Consider the following 21,697-nt stretch of genomic DNA (forward strand, 5'->3'; position numbering starts at 1 on the left):
TGGAATGTCCCACTATTCATCACGGGCAGAAATCCTTTCTTCTGTGGCACCGTTTAAGATTAATAGACTGAAACAAAACAATTAAGGCCAGGGTTTTCAAATGGAGACGTCCACCCCCCCTTCACTTCAAATCGCCTGTAATCAGCCTTTGGTAATAACTCATCCTGTTTTAACAATGTGTGTTCCACGCAAGCCAAATTAACACTTGAAAGCTCTCTTTTATGATATATAGATTCAGAGAGATGAAGTGAATGTGGAAAAGTTACTTATCTTGAAGCTTTTGTTAATAATGGGGATGGGATGGCAGAGTTGTGGTTTAGAGCTCAGTTCACATCATTGTAATTACTTTCAGAGAAGAACTGGATAATGAAAGAATGAACCTGTCCTGTGTGTTTGTGTTCACGGCTGTATTGTTTAGCGGGTTAGTCGCTAATTACCCACCGTCCATTAGATTCTGGTACATCTATATTAAAGCCGAACACCTTCATTTGAAACTCTATTAAGTGGAGTCGTTATTCTTTCGGTATGTGTGTACTCGGCATGCTAGAAGTAAAACCTAGGCGAGTTATTCTGGTGACCAGTTTAATTGACTGGTGACCAGTATATCCATTATGAGCACACTCACAATATACTTAACCATGCCAAACCGTACCAGAGTATGATTGTTCCTTTCTGCCCGCTGGTCTGCACTGACAGTTACACTTTATGATCCGGGTATGCTTACCTCATTTAAAAGATTTGATAATTTTTAAGAAAATATGTGATGGAGTTTATTGTAATTTTAAGTTTATGTTTTATTGGGTGTTTTTGAAATCATGTGCGTTGCTGAATAATATTAAAGTAACACAAGAGCTATTGGAGAGCAGACTGCTCCTAATATGCTTTGAAATCTCTCTTGCGGTAATTTTATATCATGAACTAATTGGTCCGTGCAGCACGCATGATGTCAAACACACCTCTGTTATCTGGGGTCATTTGAGATGCGGTTACACGTGGCTGCATGTATATGTGCTGCTTGTATCAGAATGTACTGACAGTGGAAGTTTCTTTTAGCATAGCTTAGCATAATCCATTGAATCTAATTAGACCATTAGCATAAGGTGACCAGACGTCCCCGTTTTCCGGGGACAGTGCCGTTTTTTGGTATTCCGGCCCCGACTGAAGCTGTCCCTGGAAATGTCCCCGTTTTACAGCATGTCCAAAACAACCAGCAAATACACTGAAAAACCGATCAACATAGCGTTTGTAGTATCATGTAATGACCAGCAGAGGGGGCAGCGAGCTACTTATTAGTTGCGCGCGCCACTGATTTAGCGATGAAGAATTTACAACGAGACACATGAGAAAGCATCATTATCATCAATCAAGTTATCATAAGATATGGAAACAGTTAAAGTTATGGGGGCTTAAGGTACTAACTACTCATGTTAAATTAAAGAAATAAACCAATGAAGTCAACTGATCACAGTATGTTACCGAGCATTTGTTTTGTGTAGGCTAAATATGTTTACATTTTGCATTATTTCTTCTGTTCTTAACGTTTACAATGTTATGAAATCAGCTGAAGTAGTACCTTAGAAGTAATTTTTGATGAGGTATGTCTCTTGTGTAAAAAATGGGAAAAAATTGATTTTTAAGCTACAGAAATTGTTCAATTAATTGAATTAGAAACACTGCCAAAAATTACTTTCTTATTAGTATTTTTCTCTTTTTTTTCAGTACAAATAAAAAAATTATTAAGTCAAGATGCATTTTCTTGATGGGCAAAATGACCTAAGAATATAAGTCTAATTATAAGACTAAAATATCAAATTTGTGCTTAAAACAAGCAAAAAAATCTATCACTACTTAATTCAAGAAAAATATTTTTTGCATGTTTTAAGCACAAATTCACTTAAATTTATTTATTTGTCTTAAAGCTAGATTTTTCTTAGGGGATTTTGCTTATCAAGAAAATGCATCTTGATTTAAGATTTTTTAGATATTTGATATTTTTACTTCATAGATAACAACAAATGAGATTTTAATGATTTTTCACCATTTAACTAGGAAATGTCCCCGGTTTTTAAAAAATCTGGTCACCTTACATTAGTAAGCACTCAAAAATAAACAATGAGTTTCAATATTTTTAGGGTTTCGAGCACGAAGTGCTGAAAACCTATTGTATTTGTCTGTTTTATTATTATTATTATTATTATTATTATTAGGGTTTCGAGCACGAAGTGCTGAAAACCTATTGTATTTGTCTGTTTTATTATTATTATTAGGGGTTCAAGCCCGAAGGGCTGAAACCCTATTGTATTTGTATGGATTTTTATTAGGGGTTCAAGCCCGAAGGGCTGAAACCCTATTGTATTTGTATGGATTTTTATTCTTTTTATTATTTTTCTTCTGCCGTAAAACGGATCGTGCAGACCAAACCGTAAGGCCTAGAGACTTGAGACTTGGCCAAATGGTAGGACCCAATTTGGGGAGAGGTTGATAGAGTTTCAACCCGATTGGCCTATAGGTGGCGCTATAGCGATAACAAACGCGTTGATGCTCATAACTCCCAGAATTCTTGTCCAAATGTCAAGTGTCTTATATCCCTGGATTCCTTGCGTCAAGACGAACAAAACGTATATCTCCGATTTCATTTCCGTCATGAAATTTTTTTCGCTATTTTCGATTTTGTCGAAAAAAATAAAAACGAACTAGTCCTAGGTTTTTTGTCCGATCGGAACCGTTCCAGTGCTGTAATATTCCTTGGAGTGTGAATATGAAAAGTTATCAAAAAAAAGTTGAACTTTATACTCGTCGTCGTCAAGCCACGCCCAAACGCCCCCAATGGGCGGAGCCTCTTGGACTTCAATGGCTGTAACTTGGGATTGGAAAGAGGTATCGAAACCAAATTTGGTACACATATACAGCGGACTATTCTGGGGTCACGTGCAAAAAATTGCATCGCTTGACCACTAGTTGGCGCTATAACACTACTTCAACTTTGAAGAGCTGTAACTAGAGAAATATGGGACCGATCAACTTGAGATTTGGCACGGGTGCTCTTGGTCTAGGGTACTATCTGTGTGGGAAAGGAATTTCGCGTAGCTCAAAAAACATGGCCGCCATCGGCCAATCAAGAAAAAGCAGCTATTGGGCAGGGTTAACGGAGGCCGATCGAAACGAAACGTGGTGGACCTGTTTGTCTCTTGGCCATGAAGGTCTGTGCAGAGTAAGAAAAAATTCGGCCTCCGGGAGGCGCTATCACGTTTTTTCAATGTTTAAGTGATTGTGTATTATGCAGTGTTTCAGATATCAACAAGATCTTTATATCATTTAATAGAGCTACATTAAATGAACAACTTTTCCTCAAGAAGCACTTGTCTCAGTCGAATCGTTTGTTAGATATTCATAATTTTCTCTTAAACCTACTTTTGCGAACTAGTCCTAGGTTTTTTGACCGATCTGAACCAATCCAGTGCTGGAATATTCCTTAGATACTGGATATCAATAATTATCAAAAAAAAGTTGAACTTTGCACTCGTCGTCGCAACACTACGGTCAAAAGTACGAAGAGGCGGGGCCACAAATACTTAAATTGCTATCATTTATGATAGGAATGAGATATCAACATGAAACTTGGTACACATATGTATAGACCCAAGCTGAGGTCACATGCAAAAAATTGCAGAGATTGTCCATTAGGTGGCGCTATAACTTAAGAACAAATAACCATAACTATAGCATATGTATATGACACATAAATATTTGTCTGACCTACTTGTTATTTTGCACATTACATCTACTTTCAGGTTCTTATAATGGTCTATGAGGATAATTATTTATCTTTGAAAACATGCCACTCAACAGCCAACCAGTATTAACCATGTACGAGTCAAGCCTAATGGTGTGTGATTACAACTAAACTCATGGGACTGTTGGTCTTATGTTTCCAAGTGTCTGTGAGGATTTTTAGTTCATCTTTCTGAAAATCTTTGCATCTAACACAATGTGTGCAAAGTAAACAGTTCTCTAGATCAGTGGTTCTCAACACACCTGCTTCACATAATCAGCACAATAGTAGAGATCTCTATTAACTAAACTGATTGTGTCAGATGAGAGAAACATACAAAATGTGCAGAGCAGTGGTTCTCCAGAAACGGAGTAGAGAACCACTGCTCTATATGTTTATGTTTATATGAAAAAACTATTTTGTGAACTAATACTTGGTTTTTCACTCAACACCACTAAAGCCAATGCAATACAATTTCCTGTAGTCTGTGAGCAAATATGAATGCCAAATTGTTATCACCAATTGTACGTCTTATTCCTTTAGTTGTTTAGCTTTGAATTACAAAAACAACTTTTCAAAACTACTAGAATTTTTTCAGTCAACAACAATAAAATCAGCGCAGTACATTTTTCTGTCCTCTGTGTGTAAAGGTATATCAAATACAAAATGTAATGAATTTGAATACCTGCTTTTGTAAGCATAGATTTCATGTGATGTCACACATTGGTGTAGGTGCCATTTGTACGACTGAATTGCAGCATGTGTGTTTAAAGGAACTCATAAAGATATGGATTAAAGTTTTTCATTATCTCCATTTATTTACATCAGTAGCATTAGGATTCTATTCTACCTTCCATGACATAAACGTGTCCTGACATGATGTATAATACAAAGTTGTTACATTTTTATATGTTATTTTTCAAATATTGCACCAAAAACTTCATGTGATAATGCAATTGGTTATTATTCACATAAATGACCTGCTAGAACCCAACTAAAAAGCAGCACTTTATGAAAGTAACACAGACAAATGCTCACCAGCAAATCTGCTGCAAATCTACTAAATAACATGACATTTGTTATTGACATAATTTGATATTGAAAACATATCTGGATCAGTTATTTATTGGCCCAGCCTAAAATCACATGAAAATAATTGCAGAGCTATACCACTATTTGACAATTTAACATGACAGAGCCTAAAAATGTTTCTATTAAAATATGTAACTTTGCTTTATTGTTTCCAAATCCATAAATTAGTATTCTCTTACAATAACACAATAAAAGGATTATATGAAAAATATATACTCTCTGTGTGAAACACAGACCCTCATTAATATACTTAAGAGCATGCTTATCAGGATTTGAGTTAAAAATGTGTCTACCTTTATTTACTTTTAAATATTCAATACTAATTTTATGTTAAATTAATTGTAAAAGGAAAACAATAATTTTAGCCAACAGATGGCAGAAGGTCATCTTCTGCCATCTGCTGGCTAAAATTATTATTTATTATTTAAAATGTATACTCAATGAAATTGTGTTCACAGGTTTCATCAATGGATGCATGATTTAACTTTATGAAGTCAGTATTATTATGTTAAAATAACATTTCGTCAATCATTCTGACGGTATCCGTTTTAACAGTCATGTGACATTCGAACATAGGATAAACATTTAAATAGGTTGATGAACTCTTAAAGGACACCAAGCATATGGAGATTGGTCATTTATTTCAAAGTCTTATTTCCTAACCCTGCCATTTCTGCTTCTGTGTGTAAATGCATGTATGTGTTTTAGCTTATTCTTCATCATTGCTGTGTTATAGATTAGCCATATGAGACCTATATCTCTATATCAGAACATCGTAGAGAAATTGTGGTGGGCTGTTTTGTCTCATGTTAACAATTTTTGAAACATTTTGTGTGACAAATCTTGCAACAGCATGCACCACATAATTTTCTCTTCAGAAAATTTACCTAATTGGTAACATGTTAGTATTTCGTATTCTAAGTATATTTGATAACAATGCAGCAAATCTAAACAGGCATGCCCTTAAAGGTCTTAAAGGTTCATATAATGAGATTTTTTAAAGATGTAAAATAAATTGTTTGTGTACCCAGAGTGTGTATGTGAAGTGTTATCTCAAAATACTCCACAGATCATTTATTATAGCATGTTAAAATTGACACTTTGTAGGCCTGAGCAAAATTGTGCAGTTTTTGGGTGTTTCCTTTAAAATGCAAATGAGTGGATGAAATGCAAACACTGATCACAATGATGGTGGTTTGTTGTAATTGAAATTCAATTGTGCTCTCGATTATTTTATTTTTTATCTTTTTCATGTTTTCTAGGTTGATATAAGCACTGGGGACCCAATTATAGCACTTACACTTGGAAAAAGTCAGATTTTCACGCTATGACCCCTTTAAGGTCCCAGATCGCTTGAACCCCGCTAATCGCTGCTTGCAGCTATATTTAGGGGTTCAAGCCCGAAGGGCTGAAACCCTATTGTATTTGTATGGATTTTTATTCTTTTTATTATTTTTCTTCTGCCGTAAAACGGATCGTGCAGACCAAACCGTAAGGCCTAGAGACTTGAGACTTGGCCAAATGGTAGGACCCAATTTGGGGAGAGGTTGATAGAGTTTCAACCCGATTAGCCTATAGGTGGCGCTATAGCGATAACAAACGCGTTGATGCTCATAACTCCCAGAATTCTTGTCCAAATGTCAAGTGTCTTATATCCCTGGATTCCTTGCGTCAAGACGAACAAAACGTATATCTCCGATTTCATTTCCGTCATGAAATTTTTTTCGCTATTTTCGATTTTGTCGAAAAAAATAAAAACGAACTAGTCCTAGGTTTTTTGTCCGATCGGAACCGTTCCAGTGCTGTAATATTCCTTGGAGTGTGAATATGAAAAGTTATCAAAAAAAAGTTGAACTTTATACTCGTCGTCGTCAAGCCACGCCCAAACGCCCCCAATGGGCGGAGCCTCTTGGACTTCAATGGCTGTAACTTGGGATTGGAAAGAGGTATCGAAACCAAATTTGGTACACATATACAGCGGACTATTCTGGGGTCACGTGCAAAAAATTGCATCGCTTGACCACTAGTTGGCGCTATAACACTACTTCAACTTTGAAGAGCTGTAACTAGAGAAATATGGGACCGATCAACTTGAGATTTGGCACGGGTGCTCTTGGTCTAGGGTACTATCTGTGTGGGAAAGGAATTTCGCGTAGCTCAAAAAACATGGCCGCCATCGGCCAATCAAGAAAAAGCAGCTATTGGGCAGGGTTAACGGAGGCCGATCGAAACGAAACGTGGTGGACCTGTTTGTCTCTTGGCCATGAAGGTCTGTGCAGAGTAAGACAAAATTCGGCCTCCGGGAGGCGCTATCACGTTTTTTCAATGTTTAAGTGATTGTGTATTATGCAGTGTTTCAGATATCAACAAGATCTTTATATCATTTAATAGAGCTACATTTAATGAACAACTTTTCCTCAAGAAGCACTTGTCTCAGTCGAATCGTTTGTTAGATATTCATAATTTTCTCTTAAACCTACTTTTGCGAACTAGTCCTAGGTTTTTTGACCGATCTGAACCAATCCAGTGCTGGAATATTCCTTAGACACTGAATATCAATAATTATCAAAAAAAAGTTGAACTTTGCACTCGTCGTCGCAACACTACGGTCAAAAGTACGAAGAGGCGGGGCCACAAATACTTAAATTGCTATCATTTATGATAGGAATGAGATATCAACATGAAACTTGGTACACATATGTATAGACCCAAGCTGAGGTCACATGCAAAAAATTGCAGAGATTGTCCATTAGGTGGCGCTATAACTTAAGAACAAATAACCATAACTATAGCATATGTATATGACACATAAATATTTGTCTGACCTACTTGTTATTTTGCACATTACATCTACTTTCAGGTTCTTATAATGGTCTATGAGGATAATTATTTATCTTTGAAAACATGCCACTCAACAGCCAACCAGTATTAACCATGTACGAGTCAAGCCTAATGGTGTGTGATTACAACTAAACTCATGGGACTGTTGGTCTTATGTTTCCAAGTGTCTGTGAGGATTTTTAGTTCATCTTTCTGAAAATCTTTGCATCTAACACAATGTGTGCAAAGTAAACAGTTCTCTAGATCAGTGGTTCTCAACACACCTGCTTCACATAATCAGCACAATAGTAGAGATCTCTATTAACTAAACTGATTGTGTCAGATGAGAGAAACATACAAAATGTGCAGAGCAGTGGTTCTCCAGAAACGGAGTAGAGAACCACTGCTCTATATGTTTATGTTTATATGAAAAAACTATTTTGTGAACTAATACTTGGTTTTTCACTCAACACCACTAAAGCCAATGCAATACAATTTCCTGTAGTCTGTGAGCAAATATGAATGCCAAATTGTTATCACCAATTGTACGTCTTATTCCTTTAGTTGTTTAGCTTTGAATTACAAAAACAACTTTTCAAAACTACTAGAATTTTTTCAGTCAACAACAATAAAATCAGCGCAGTACATTTTTCTGTCCTCTGTGTGTAAAGGTATATCAAATACAAAATGTAATGAATTTGAATACCTGCTTTTGTAAGCATAGATTTCATGTGATGTCACACATTGGTGTAGGTGCCATTTGTACGACTGAATTGCAGCATGTGTGTTTAAAGGAACTCATAAAGATATGGATTAAAGTTTTTCATTATCTCCATTTATTTACATCAGTAGCATTAGGATTCTATTCTACCTTCCATGACATAAACGTGTCCTGACATGATGTATAATACAAAGTTGTTACATTTTTATATGTTATTTTTCAAATATTGCACCAAAAACTTCATGTGATAATGCAATTGGTTATTATTCACATAAATGACCTGCTAGAACCCAACTAAAAAGCAGCACTTTATGAAAGTAACACAGACAAATGCTCACCAGCAAATCTGCTGCAAATCTACTAAATAACATGACATTTGTTATTGACATAATTTGATATTGAAAACATATCTGGATCAGTTATTTATTGGCCCAGCCTAAAATCACATGAAAATAATTGTAGAGCTATACCACTATTTGACAATTTAACATGACAGAGCCTAAAAATGTTTCTATTAAAATATGTAACTTTGCTTTATTGTTTCCAAATCCATAAATTAGTATTCTCTTACAATAACACAATAAAAGGATTATATGAAAAATATATACTCTCTGTGTGAAACACAGACCCTCATTAATATACTTAAGAGCATGCTTATCAGGATTTGAGTTAAAAATGTGTCTACCTTTATTTACTTTTAAATATTCAATACTAATTTTATGTTAAATTAATTGTAAAAGGAAAACAATAATTTTAGCCAACAGATGGCAGAAGGTCATCTTCTGCCATCTGCTGGCTAAAATTATTATTTAGTATTTAAAATGTATACTCAATGAAATTGTGTTCACAGGTTTCATCAATGGATGCATGATTTAACTTTATGAAGTCAGTATTATTATGTTAAAATAACATTTCGTCAATCATTCTGACGGTATCCGTTTTAACAGTCATGTGACATTCGAACATAGGATAAACATTTAAATAGGTTGATGAACTCTTAAAGGACACCAAGCATATGGAGATTGGTCATTTATTTCAAAGTCTTATTTCCTAACCCTGCCATTTCTGCTTCTGTGTGTAAATGCATGTATGTGTTTTAGCTTATTCTTCATCATTGCTGTGTTATAGATTAGCCATATGAGACCTATATCTCTATATCAGAACATCGTAGAGAAATTGTGGTGGGCTGTTTTGTCTCATGTTAACAATTTTTGAAACATTTTGTGTGACAAATCTTGCAACAGCATGCACCACATAATTTTCTCTTCAGAAAATTTACCTAATTGGTAACATGTTAGTATTTCATATTCTAAGTATATTTGATAACAATGCAGCAAATCTAAACAGGCATGCCCTTAAAGGTCTTAAAGGTTCATATAATGAGATTTTTTAAAGATGTTAAATAAATTGTTTGTGTACCCAGAGTGTGTATGTGAAGTGTTATCTCAAAATACTCCACAGATCATTTATTATAGCATGTTAAAATTGACACTTTGTAGGCCTGAGCAAAATTGTGCAGTTTTTGGGTGTTTCCTTTAAAATGCAAATGAGTGGATGAAATGCAAACACTGATCACAATGATGGTGGTTTGTTGTAATTGAAATTCAATTGTGCTCTCGATTATTTTATTTTTTATCTTTTTCATGTTTTCTAGGTTGATATAAGCACTGGGGACCCAATTATAGCACTTACACTTGGAAAAAGTCAGATTTTCACGCTATGACCCCTTTAAGGTCCCAGATCGCTTGAACCCCGCTAATCGCTGCTTGCAGCTATATTTCTTTTTATTATTTTTCTTCTGCCGTAAAACGGATCGTGCAGACCAAACCGTAAGGCCTAGAGACTTGAGACTTGGCCAAATGGTAGGACCCAATTTGGGGAGAGGTTGATAGAGTTTCAACCCGATTGGCCTATAGGTGGCGCTATAGCGATAACAAACGCGTTGATGCTCATAACTCCCAGAATTCTTGTCCAAATGTCAAGTGTCTTATATCCCTGGATTCCTTGCGTCAAGACGAACAAAACGTATATCTCCGATTTCATTTCCGTCATGAAATTTTTTTCGCTATTTTCGATTTTGTCGAAAAAAATAAAAACGAACTAGTCCTAGGTTTTTTGTCCGATCGGAACCGTTCCAGTGCTGTAATATTCCTTGGAGTGTGAATATGAAAAGTTATCAAAAAAAAGTTGAACTTTATACTCGTCGTCGTCAAGCCACGCCCAAACGCCCCCAATGGGCGGAGCCTCTTGGACTTCAATGGCTGTAACTTGGGATTGGAAAGAGGTATCGAAACCAAATTTGGTACACATATACAGCGGACTATTCTGGGGTCACGTGCAAAAAATTGCATCGCTTGACCACTAGTTGGCGCTATAACACTACTTCAACTTTGAAGAGCTGTAACTAGAGAAATATGGGACCGATCAACTTGAGATTTGGCACGGGTGCTCTTGGTCTAGGGTACTATCTGTGTGGGAAAGGAATTTCGCGTAGCTCAAAAAACATGGCCGCCATCGGCCAATCAAGAAAAAGCAGCTATTGGGCAGGGTTAACGGAGGCCGATCGAAACGAAACGTGGTGGACCTGTTTGTCTCTTGGCCATGAAGGTCTGTGCAGAGTAAGAAAAAATTCGGCCTCCGGGAGGCGCTATCACGTTTTTTCAATGTTTAAGTGATTGTGTATTATGCAGTGTTTCAGATATCAACAAGATCTTTATATCATTTAATAGAGCTACATTTAATGAACAACTTTTCCTCAAGAAGCACTTGTCTCAGTCGAATCGTTTGTTAGATATTCATAATTTTCTCTTAAACCTACTTTTGCGAACTAGTCCTAGGTTTTTTGACCGATCTGAACCAATCCAGTGCTGGAATATTCCTTAGACACTGAATATCAATAATTATCAAAAAAAAGTTGAACTTTGCACTCGTCGTCGCAACACTACGGTCAAAAGTACGAAGAGGCGGGGCCACAAATACTTAAATTGCTATCATTTATGATAGGAATGAGATATCAACATGAAACTTGGTACACATATGTATAGACCCAAGCTGAGGTCACATGCAAAAAATTGCAGAGATTGTCCATTAGGTGGCGCTATAACTTAAGAACAAATAACCATAACTATAGCATATGTATATGACACATACATATTTGTCTGACCTACTTGTTATTTTGCACATTACATCTACTTTCAGGTTCTTATAATGGTCTATGAGGATAATTATTTATCTTTGAAAACATGCCACTCAACAGCCAACCAGTATTAACCATGTACGAGTCAAGCCTAATGGTGTGTGATTACAACTAAACTCATGGGACTGTTGGTCTTATGTTTCCAAGTGTCTGTGAGGATTTTTAGTTCATCTTTCTGAAAATCTTTGCATCTAACACAATGTGTGCAAAGTAAACAGTTCTCTAGATCAGTGGTTCTCAACACACCTGCTTCACATAATCAGCACAATAGTAGAGATCTCTATTAACTAAACTGATTGTGTCAGATGAGAGAAACATACAAAATGTGCAGAGCAGTGGTTCTCCAGAAACGGAGTAGAGAACCACTGCTCTATATGTTTATGTTTATATGAAAAAACTATTTTGTGAACTAATACTTGGTTTTTCACTCAACACCACTAAAGCCAATGCAATACAATTTCCTGTAGTCTGTGAGCAAATATGAATGCCAAATTGTTATCACCAATTGTACGTCTTATTCCTTTAGTTGTTTAGCTTTGAATTACAAAAACAACTTTTCAAAACTACTAGAATTTTTTCAGTCAACAACAATAAAATCAGCGCAGTACATTTTTCTGTCCTCTGTGTGTAAAGGTATATCAAATACAAAATGTAATGAATTTGAATACCTGCTTTTGTAAGCATAGATTTCATGTGATGTCACACATTGGTGTAGGTGCCATTTGTACGACTGAATTGCAGCATGTGTGTTTAAAGGAACTCATAAAGATATGGATTAAAGTTTTTCATTATCTCCATTTATTTACATCAGTAGCATTAGGATTCTATTCTACCTTCCATGACATAAACGTGTCCTGACATGATGTATAATACAAAGTTGTTACATTTTTATATGTTATTTTTCAAATATTGCACCAAAAACTTCATGTGATAATGCAATTGGTTATTATTCACATAAATGACCTGCTAGAACCCAACTAAAAAGCAGCACTTTATGAAAGTAACACAGACAAATGCTCACCAGCAAATCTGCTGCAAATCTACTAAATAACATGACATTTGTTATTGACATAATTTGATATTGAAAACATATCTGGATCAGTTATTTATTGGCCCAGCCTAAAATCACATGAAAATAATTGCAGAGCTATACCACTATTTGACAATTTAACATGACAGAGCCTAAAAATGTTTCTATTAAAATATGTAACTTTGCTTTATTGTTTCCAAATCCATAAATTAGTATTCTCTTACAATAACACAATAAAAGGATTATATGAAAAATATATACTCTCTGTGTGAAACACAGACCCTCATTAATATACTTAAGAGCATGCTTATCAGGATTTGAGTTAAAAATGTGTCTACCTTTATTTACTTTTAAATATTCAATACTAATTTTATGTTAAATTAATTGTAAAAGGAAAACAATAATTTTAGCCAACAGATGGCAGAAGGTCATCTTCTGCCATCTGCTGGCTAAAATTATTATTTAGTATTTAAAATGTATACTCAATGAAATTGTGTTCACAGGTTTCATCAATGGATGCATGATTTAACTTTATGAAGTCAGTATTATTATGTTAAAATAACATTTCGTCAATCATTCTGACGGTATCCGTTTTAACAGTCATGTGACATTCGAACATAGGATAAACATTTAAATAGGTTGATGAACTCTTAAAGGACACCAAGCATATGGAGATTGGTCATTTATTTCAAAGTCTTATTTCCTAACCCTGCCATTTCTGCTTCTGTGTGTAAATGCATGTATGTGTTTTAGCTTATTCTTCATCATTGCTGTGTTATAGATTAGCCATATGAGACCTATATCTCTATATCAGAACATCGTAGAGAAATTGTGGTGGGCTGTTTTGTCTCATGTTAACAATTTTTGAAACATTTTGTGTGACAAATCTTGCAACAGCATGCACCACATAATTTTCTCTTCAGAAAATTTACCTAATTGGTAACATGTTAGTATTTCATATTCTAAGTATATTTGATAACAATGCAGCAAATCTAAACAGGCATGCCCTTAAAGGTCTTAAAGGTTCATATAATGAGATTTTTTAAAGATGTAAAATAAATTGTTTGTGTACCCAGAGTGTGTATGTGAAGTGTTATCTCAAAATACTCCACAGATCATTTATTATAGCATGTTAAAATTGACACTTTGTAGGCCTGAGCAAAATTGTGCAGTTTTTGGGTGTTTCCTTTAAAATGCAAATGAGTGGATGAAATGCAAACACTGATCACAATGATGGTGGTTTGTTGTAATCGAAATTCAATTGTGCTCTCGATTATTTTATTTTTTATCTTTTTCATGTTTTCTAGGTTGATATAAGCACTGGGGACCCAATTATAGCACTTACACTTGGAAAAAGTCAGATTTTCACGCTATGACCCCTTTAAGGTCCCAGATCGCTTGAACCCCGCTAATCGCTGCTTGCAGCTATATTTATTATTATTATTATTAGGGGTTCAAGCCCGAAGGGCTGAAACCCTATTGTATTTGTACTGATTTTTATTCTTTTTATTATTTTTCTTCTGCCGTGAAACGGATCGTGCAGACCAAACCGTAAGGCCTAGAGACTTGAGACTTGGCCAAATGATAGGTCTCATTCGTGCGCGAAGTTGACAGAGCATGAACCCAATCGGCCTATGGGGGGCGCTACAGCGATGGCAAACGCGTTTAGGCTCATACCTCCCACATTTCTTGTCCAAATGTCAAGTGTCTTATATCCCTGGATTCCTTGCATCAAGACGAACAAAATGTATATCTCCGATTTTATTTCCGCCATGAAAAATTTTCCGCTATTTTCGATTTTGTTGAAAAAAATAAAAACGAACTAGTCCTTGGTTTTTCGCCCGATCGGAATCATTCCAGTGCTAAAATGTTCCTTGGAGTTTGAATATCAATAATTATTAAAAAAAAGTTGAACTTTCGACTCACGGTCAACATGCCACGCCCAAACGTCTGAATTGTGGGCAGGCACTAGAACATTATTGGCTATAACTGGGGACAGAGAATGAAGTATCAACACGACACATGGTACTTGTGATGAGAGTCATGGCCTGAGGTTTCATGCAGCGTCTCGTCACAGCGCCACCTAGTGGTCAGACGAATCAAATAATGCTTATAACTTAGGCTGAGTTTAACGTATTTTCATTCGACTTTTTTCCTTGGAGTCCTGAATTGTTGCCGAGTCCAACGATACCAAGCATGCCAGGTTTTGCTTTACGGTTGGTTCTGCACAGGAAATTAGCGCTTAAAAAACACGTGCGAATAACTCCGCGAGGGTTATTCCGATCGACTCGAAACGACCATAGGAAGAACATTGTATTACCTTCTGAACAAAAAGTTCTATTGGCGTTATTTTAAAATTTCCATCAGAAATGGCCGAAAATTGCAAAAAACGAAAAGTTACCTCAAAATTTTGTGTTTTTTACACATAAATGGTTATAACTCCGCAACAGAATGATATTTTTTCACCAGATTTGATACGCTGATGTCTGAGCACAGTCTGAGCCAATACAAAAAAAATGGTATGCCTGCACCACTAGTTGGCCTCATAATTGAACAAAACCTTTGACATTGAGCAAGCCCAATGGTCATACAACTGTTTTTTCACTAAACTAAAGTGTATAGCCATTATACTAGCTAGATGTAACACAGTCATGACCTGAGATTCCATGCACGACTTTTTCATAGCGCCAACTAGTGGTAATTTGTTATTTTCACTTAAAAATACCGTAACCTTACATTTAAAATCATGAGTCATCATGGATTATTCCTTTCATGACTTTGAGTATAATCATTGGTGGATTGCAAATCACTCCCTAGCAACCAATGAGAATACCCTAGCAACCATTTAGCAAGAGCTGTATCTCTGTATCAGAACATCGTAGAGACATGGGGTTCAGCTCTTTTGACTCACAAACACTATTTTAACATTTTGTGACCCGAGTTTTGCCAATGCAAGCACCACAAACATTTCCTTCAGTGTTCCATTTGTCAATGTTCCGTGAGAAGAGAGGGAGACATTTCACTGAATGATAGCACTTTTTTGCTGATACTTTGAACACGTGTGTCTGGTATCTTATTTTTCATCATTTATTTTGTACAATACAGCAAATCTACACAGCCATCCCCTTAAAGGTCTTAATGTCCCAAATCGCTTGAACCCCGGTAATCGCTGCTTGCAGCTATATTTAGGGTTTCGAGCACGAAGTGCTGAAAACCTATTGTATTTGTCTGTTTTATTATTATTATTATTATTATTATTATTATTTTTCCGCCATAAAACGCGTCGCCCAGCACAAACCGTAAGTCGTAGAAACTTGCCACTTGGTCAACTGGTTGTATATTAGCAGGCTACTCAGATACAGTGAATCAGCCAAATCGGCCCATAGGTGGCGCTATAGCGATGCCCGACGCGTTGGGGCTCATAACTCCTAAACCGGACATCCTACACTCAAGTGTTTGGTATCATTGTAATCCCTGGCTCCAAACTTAAAAAATGTATATCTCCGATTTCATTTCCGGTATGCAAATTTTTTCGCTAATTTGCATAATATGCATTTCATGCCAAAATGAACTAGTCCTAGGTTTTTCGCCCGATCGGAATCGTTCCAACGCAGGAGAAATCTGTGGAGTGAGTAGGTAAATAATTATCGAACAGAATGTGTAATTTCGCTTCAGTGTCACTAAGGGGCGCCAAAATTCAATACCGGAAGTAGACTATCTCCAGGAAAATGGCTATAACTCGTGAACGGTTAGAGATATCTTAACACGGTTTGGTACACATGTGTATCAGCTCACTCCGGGGTCACAGGAAAAAATACGCGGATTTTGGCCACTAGGTGGCGCTATAATAAGCTTGAGGTCGAAAATGGCTATCACTACACAACCGTAAGCCCGATACACTTCATATTTGGTATGGTGTGTCTTTGTGCAATGTACCATGAGGGTCTAGAAGGACATTGGCGTATCTGCAAAAACATGGCCGTCATCGGCCAATGAAGTGTGAGGGCTGATTTGACAGGGTTAACGAAGGTCGATCGGAACGACACTCACTGTGCTTGTTTGTGTACTGCTCCAGAAGGTCTGTAAGAATTATGGTGTCATTTGGCCACTAGGGGGCGTAATACCGTATTTCGGTGCCTGTTTCACGTGACGTTTGACATACATACACAAACATGACATCATATGATAGATCGGTTCATGACGAAAAACTTTGCCTCTTGAAGCGTTGCTGTCAATCAAACGGTTCGTTAGTTATTGGCTATAACGTTCAAACCTACTTTTGCGAACTAGTCCTAGGTTTTTCATCCGATCTGAACCTAACGAAAGCTGATTGATTCTGTGGAGTGGGAATATGAATAATTATCGAAAAAAAGTTGAAATTTGTATTCAAACACGCAAGGAGTGGCCAAAAACCGAACTGGGCGGAGCTTAAAACATTTAAACGGCCATAACTCGAGAGGCGTTTGAGATATCATCATGGGGCTTGAATCATATGTGTAGGCCATCGGTCTAAGGTCGTGATATAAAAAGCTCGCCGATTGGACACTAGATGGCGCTATAACAGGGAAAATAGCACTAAATACTGTGATTATGCAATGGTTGCAGCTTTCACGCCTATAACTTTATCTGTGGTCAAGAGATTTTCATGGGAGTTGCTTTTTTAGCATCCTGAATTGTTTCCGAGTCCTACGATACCAAGCATGCCAGATTTCGCCTTACAGTTAGTTCTGCACAGGAAAAAAGTGCTTAAAAAACACGCGCGAATAACTCCGCGAGGGTTATTCCGATCGACTCGAAACGACCATAGGAAGAACATTGCATTACCTTCTGAACAAAAAAGTCCATTGGCGTTATGTTAACATTTTCATCAGAAATGGCCAAAAATTACAAAAAACGAAAAATTACCCCAAAATTTGTCGTTTTTACACATAAATGGTTATACCTCCGCAACGAAATGTCATTTTTTCACCAGATTTGATACACTGATGTCTGAGCAGAGTCTGAGGCAATACCCAAAAAAATAATATGCCTGCACCACTAGTTGGCCTCATAATTGAACAAAACCTTTGACATTGAGCGAGCCCAATGGTCTTACAACAGTTTTTTGACTAAACTGAAGTGTTTAGCCATGATACTAGCTAGATGTAACAAAGTCATGACCTGACGTTGCATGCACAATTTTGTCGTAGCGCCACCCTGTGCTTATTTGTTATTTTCACTTAGAAGTGAGTAGAGAGCGGAGAGATTTCACTGAATGAGAGCCGTTTTCTTGCTGATAACTAATGTATTTAAGGTTGTATCTTCACCAAACGTATGCGTAATGACATGGTACTCGGTAATTCTGATGGCAGTCAGGACCTGAGGGAGCCTGCAGTTTCGGACGCATATTTTACACGCCTACAACTTTGGCTGCAGTCACCGTATTTTCATGGGACTTTTTTCACAGGAGTCCTGAATTGTTGCAGAGTCCAACGATACCAAACATGCCCGGTTTTGCCTTGTGCTTAGTCCTGGGGTTATCATAACACAATTCATGAGGACATTAAATAAGTCAAGCATTATCTTTCCAGCTGTGTTTGCTGTTCACTGTAGGTCCTTGCGGTCTGCTGCGCTGCTGTGTTTGTTTCTTATGTACACGTGTGCAGTCTGTTTGCACCATTGCACCATACCACGACTCAATGGCCTTGAAGTTCAACTAAATACGGCCATTTCTGAATTGTATGTTACGTTATAAATCTGAAAAACTAATTCTCCTTAACAAATTATCCTCATAACGTCACATTAAGGACATTACATGTTTGTATTATAGGTGCACCTGTGTGTAAGCATACATAGTCTGTATGATCCTTTTTTGACCATCTCTTTCATTTTCTGGAGCGAGGTGGTCTAACATTCATTGTGGCTGTGTACGGGTTTAACTGCTCAGCCTGGTAAGCGAAGTGTGAGGTTTTTGACGTTGCCTTAAAGCTCGAAACCCGGCAATTGCTGCTTGCAGCTATATTTATTATTATTATTATTATTTTTCCGCCATAAAACGTGTCGCCCAGCACAAACCGTAAGTCGTAGAAACTTGCCACTTGGTCAACTGGTTGTATATTAGCAGGCTACTCAGATACAGTGAATCAGCCAAATCGGCCCATAGGTGGCGCTATAGCAATGCCCGACGCGTTGGGGCTCATAACTCCTAAACCGGACATCCTACACTCAAGTGTTTGGTATCATTGTAGTCCCTGGCTCCAAACTTAAAAAATGTATATCTCCGATTTCATTTCCGGTATGCAAATTTTTTCGCTAATTTGCATAATATGCATTTCAAGCCAAAATGAACTAGTCCTAGGTTTTTCGCCCGATCGGAATCGTTCCAACGCAGGAGAAATCTGTGGAGTGAGTAGGTAAATAATTATCGAACAGAATGTGTAATTTCGCTTCAGTGTCACTAAGGGGCGCCAAAATTCAATACCGGAAGTAGACTATCTCCAGGAAAATGGCTATAACTCGTGAACGGTTAGAGATATCTTAACGCGGTTTGGTACACATGTGTATCAGCTCACTCCGGGGTCACAGGAAAAAATACGCGGATTTTGGCCACTAGGTGGCGCTATAATAAGCTTGAGGTCGAAAATGGCTATCACTACACAACGGTAAGCCCGATACACTTCATATTTGGTATGGTGTGTCTTTGTGCAATGTACCATGAGGGTCTAGAAGGACATTGGCGTATCTGCAAAAACATGGCCGTCATCGGCCAATGAAGTGTGAGGGCTGATTTGACAGGGTTAACGAAGGTCGATCGGAACGACACTCACTGTGCTTGTTCGTGTACTGCTCTTGAAGGCCTGTAAGAATTACAGTGTCATTTGGCCACTAGGGGGCGTAATACCGTATTTCGGTGCCTGTATCACGTGACGTTTGACATACACACACAAACATGACATCATTTGATAGATCGGCTCATGACGAAAAACTTTGCCTTTTGAAGCATTGCTGTCAATCAAACGGTTCGTTAGTTATTGGCGATAACGTTCAAACCTACTTTTGCGAACTAGTCCTAGGTTTTTCGTCCGATCTGAACCTAACCAAGGCTAATTGACTCTGTGGAGTGTGAATATGAATAATTATCAAAAAAAAGTTGAAATTTGTATTCAAACACGCAAGGAGTGGCCAAAAACCGAACTGGGCGGAGCTTACAACATTTAAACGGCCATAACTTGAGAGGGGTTTGAGATATCATCATGGGGCTTGAATAATATGTGTAGGCCATCGGTCTAAGGTCGTGATATAAAAAGCTCGCCGATCGGACACTAGATGGCGCTATAACGGGGAAAATGGCACTAAATACTGTGATTATGCAATGGTTACAACTTTTACGCCTATAACTTTATCTGTGGTCAAGAGATTTTCATGGGAGTTGTTTTTTTAGCATCCTGAATTGTTGCCGAGTCCAACGATACCAAGCATGCCAGGTTTCGCCTTACAGTTAGTTCTGCACAGGAAAATAGCGCTTAAAAAACACGAGCGAATAACTCCGCGAGGGTTATTCCGATCGACTCGAAACGACCATAGCAAGAACATTGCATTACCTTCTGAACAAAAAAGTCTATTGGCGTTATGTTAAAATTTCCATCAGAAATGGCCGAAAATTGCAAAAAACGAAAAATTACCTCAAAATTTGTCGTTTTTTTACACATAAATGGTTATATGGAGAGATTTCACTGAATGAGAGCCGTTTTTTGCTGATAACTAATGTATTTAAGGTTGTATCTTCACCAAACGTATGCATAATGACATGGTACTTGGTAATTCTGATGGCAGTCAGGACCTGAGGGAGCCTTCAGTTTCGGAAGCATATTTTACACGCCTACAACTTTGGCTGCAGTCACCGTATTTTCATGGGACTTTTTTCACAGGAGTCCTGAATTGTTGTAGAGTCCAACGATACCAAACATGCCCAGTTTTGCCTTATGCTTAGTCCTGGGGTTACTGTTCACTGTAGGTCCTTGCGGTCTGCTGCGCTGCTGTGTTTGTGTCTTATGTACACGTGTGCAGTCTGTTTGCAACATTGCACCATACCACGACTCAATGGCCTTGTAGTTCAACTAAACAGGGCCATTTCTGAATTGTATGTTACATTATAAATCTGAAAAACTAATTCTAGTTAACAAATTATCCTCATAACGTCACATTAAGGACATCACATGTTTGTCTTGTAGGTGCACCTGTGTGTAAGCATACATAGTCTGTATGATCTTTTTTTGACCATCTCTTTCATTTTTCTGGAGCGAGGTGGTCTATCATTCATTGTGGCTGTGTTTGGGTGTAACTGCTCCGCCTGGTAAGCGACGTGTGAGGTTTTTGACGTTGCCTTAAAGCTCGAAACCCGACAATTGCTGCTTGCAGCTATATTTATTATTATTATTTTTCCGCCATAAAACGCGTCGCACAGCACAAACCGTAAGTCGTAGAAACTTGCCACTTGGTCAACTGGTTGTATATTAGCAGGCTACTCAGATACAGTGAATCAGCCAAATCGGCCCATAGGTGGCGCTATAGCAATGCCCGACGCGTTGGGGCTCATAACTCCTAAACCGGACATCCTACACTCAAGTGTTTGGTATCATTGTAATCCCTGGCTCCAAACTTAAAAAATGTATATCTCCGATTTCATTTCCGGTATGCAAATTTTTTCGCTAATTTGCATAATATGCATTTCAAGCCAAAATGAACTAGTCCTAGGTTTTTCGCCCGATCGGAATCGTTCCAACGCAGGAGAAATCTGTGGAGTGAGTAGGTAAATAATTATCGAACAGAATGTGTAATTTCGCTTCAGTGTCACTAAGGGGCGCCAAAATTCAATACCGGAAGTAGACTATCTCCAGGAAAATGGCTATAACTCGTGAACGGTTAGAGATATCTTAACGCGGTTTGCTACACATGTGTATCAGCTCACTCCGGGGTCACAGGAAAAAATACGCGGATTTTGGCCACTAGGTGGCGCTATAATAAGCTTGAGGTAGAAAATGGCTATCACTACACAACCGTAAGCCCGATACACTTCATATTTGGTAT

General features: G+C 37.5%; 1 protein-coding gene across 3 annotated transcripts in view; it reads left to right on the forward strand.

The window, feature by feature from the left end:
• The window catches only part of gli3 (GLI family zinc finger 3), a 165,669-nt gene that overhangs the window by 109,348 nt on the left and 34,624 nt on the right, over nucleotides 1-21,697 (forward strand). The window lies entirely within an intron of this gene.

This window comes from Paramisgurnus dabryanus, chromosome 22 (assembly GCF_030506205.2).
Source record: "Paramisgurnus dabryanus chromosome 22, PD_genome_1.1, whole genome shotgun sequence".
Lineage (NCBI taxonomy): Eukaryota > Metazoa > Chordata > Actinopteri > Cypriniformes > Cobitidae > Paramisgurnus > Paramisgurnus dabryanus.